The 2445-nt window shown below is 48.9% G+C and overlaps 1 non-coding gene across 1 annotated transcript; it reads right to left on the bottom strand.

Annotated features, from left to right (window-relative positions):
• Positions 1 to 1994: 1994 nt before the first annotated feature.
• LOC137314577 (small nucleolar RNA U3) lies at positions 1995 to 2212 on the bottom strand. Its single transcript, XR_010961234.1, has one exon. It is a non-coding gene; the product is annotated as a small nucleolar RNA U3 (small nucleolar RNA).
• Between the last annotated feature and the right edge of the window lie 233 nt (positions 2213 to 2445).

Below are 2445 nucleotides of genomic sequence, written 5' to 3' on the forward strand. Positions count from 1 at the left end.
TCCAGGTTCTACGTTACCGTCCATTTCCGAACCTTGGTCCTGATTCTGCATTGGTGTCGTGTGCTGGAACTTCTCGACGGTCCTTGGGATGAGGAAGGAGGCCTGTCCTCCGTTGATGGAGGATCAGCGTCTGTTCCTTCTCCAGTGGGAGTGTGAAGAGAGGCTCCTCAGTGAGAAATGTCAGCGGCCCTCCCTTCCCATTCTCCTTGAAGGCCTGGGGCATCTTTTGCCATCCTGCGACATCCCTAAAGGTCACTTCCACGTATCTGCTCCTCGGGAAACACTCATCCATGCTTTTGTTACCTCCAGACTCGACAATGCCAATGCTCGCCTGATCGCATTCCCACCATGCAGGCACAAGATATCCGCGGCCTTGAAACCACAGGTTTCGGGAAGAACCTTCTTCACGAATTCATTTCATTGCCATGGCGAGGTTCCTTCACCCCCCCTCGCAGTCAGCCTGACGGTATTTCACACCCTGGGCCCCGGTGCTCGGGGACCCCTTGTCACCACGTCCGCTGCAAATTAGATTTCACTTCCCAAGAGAAAGGTGTTAGACCAGTCTCAGGCCAGCATGAGGATCCACCTCTACATCAGTAAAGCTTAAACTGGTACTAGCTGATTCTACTTGATCTGGCGCCTTCCTCATAATGGGATCTCCCCTGTCAGGAGAGCAGTTGATATCGCACCTTTCACTACCTCACCGCGTCCCAAAGCTCTTTACAGCCAAAGAAGTACTTTTTGAAGTGCAGTCACCTCTCCTCTCCTCCATTGTCCAGCTAGATGGGACTGCCCTCACCTGGTTTATTTCGTGTCTATCCAGTCGTAGCCAGAGAATCACGTGCAATGGCTTCTCTTCCCACTCCCCCAAGGATCTATATTTGCCCCCCTCCTATTTCTCATCTACATGCTGCCCCTTGGCTACATCATCCAAAAACTCGTCGGATTCCACATGTACGCTGCTGGCACTCAGGTCTACCTCACCTCCAGCTCTCTCCACCCCTCCATTGCCTCTGATTCGTCACACTGCTTCTCTGATATCTATCAGTGGATGAGCAGAAATTTCCTCCAATTAAATATTGGGAAGAGCAAAGCCATTATTTTCGGTCCCTGCTATAAACACCCTCCCCCTCCCTGACCAATGTCTCAGACTAAACCAGACTGTTCGCAGCATCGATGTCCTTTTTGACCCTGAACTAAGCTTCCGACTCCAGATTCTCTCCATCACCAAGACTGCCTACTTCTACCTCCATAATATCGCCCGTATCTGCCTCAGCCCATCTGCGACTGAAACCCTCATCCATGCTTTTGTTACCGCCAAACTTGACAATTCCAAGGCTCTCCTGGCCGCCCTCCCATCATGCACCCTCCATAATCTTCAGCATATCAAAACTCTGCTGCCCGTATCCGAACTCACACGATGTCCCATTCACCAATCCTCCTGCTACTAAAGAAAGAACTCGCATTTATATAGCGCCTTGCATTACCGCAGGATGGCCCAAAGCATTTTTGAACTGTAGCCACTGTTGTAATGTAGGAACCGCCGCAGCCAATTTGCTCACAGCAAGGTCCCACAAACCGTAATGGTGTATTGGGCAGATAATCTGTATTAGTGATGTTGGTTAAGGGGTAAATATTGACCAGGACACCTCGGAGAACTCCCCTCAAGTTCTTCGAAATAGCGTCATGCGATCTTTTACATCCAGCTGAGACGGCAGGCGGAGCAACGTTTTAATCAGTAATGCAAGTCCCTCAGTACTGCAAGCCTAGATTTTGTGCCCCATTAACTACGTTATTTCAGCGACTGTGCCGAATCAGTTCAGTGCAAACTCTTACTGATGAGTTCAAAACCGAAAAAGGAGGGGAAGAGCAACAGATAGCAGTACGAGCTCGGCTGAGGTCGCAAAGACTTACACTCTCGCTGGAGAGAAGCACCTTTAAATATAAAATAATTAGCGGATAAATATTGCTGCTTTTGAGCTGCAGAAACACGAACCACTCAGAATGCATTTCCTTCTTCCACTTCTCGCACACTGAGAGAAGGGAACGGTCATCAATGGCCACAAGCGCTGGTATAAAACAACACTTTCAACCCGCTTCACGCTCAGAAGGAAAAGCTCCATCTCCTCCTCGTGGTTAGTGAGACCAAACACTTCAGAACACATTTCTCAAGTTCAAAAACGATAGAAATGATCCGTGAAAGTATAGTCTTATTGAAAGGATGCCGCAACACCGCTCTCCACCCTCAGCGAGCCCCCTTTAACACATGCTGAGCGCGGACCAATTCTTCGACCATTCATTGCACCCGGTAGGGTATCGAATAAAAACGCAATTAATCACCGCTTCACCCTTTGTAAATTGATAATTCTGGGAAAAAGAAAGAGCGTACAACCAGTACCCAGTAGGCACTAATTTGCATAATGTAGATACCAGTCTCCAGCAACT

This window comes from Heptranchias perlo, unplaced genomic scaffold (genome assembly GCF_035084215.1).
Source record: "Heptranchias perlo isolate sHepPer1 unplaced genomic scaffold, sHepPer1.hap1 HAP1_SCAFFOLD_52, whole genome shotgun sequence".
In the NCBI taxonomy this organism is placed as follows: Eukaryota; Metazoa; Chordata; class Chondrichthyes; order Hexanchiformes; family Hexanchidae; genus Heptranchias; species Heptranchias perlo.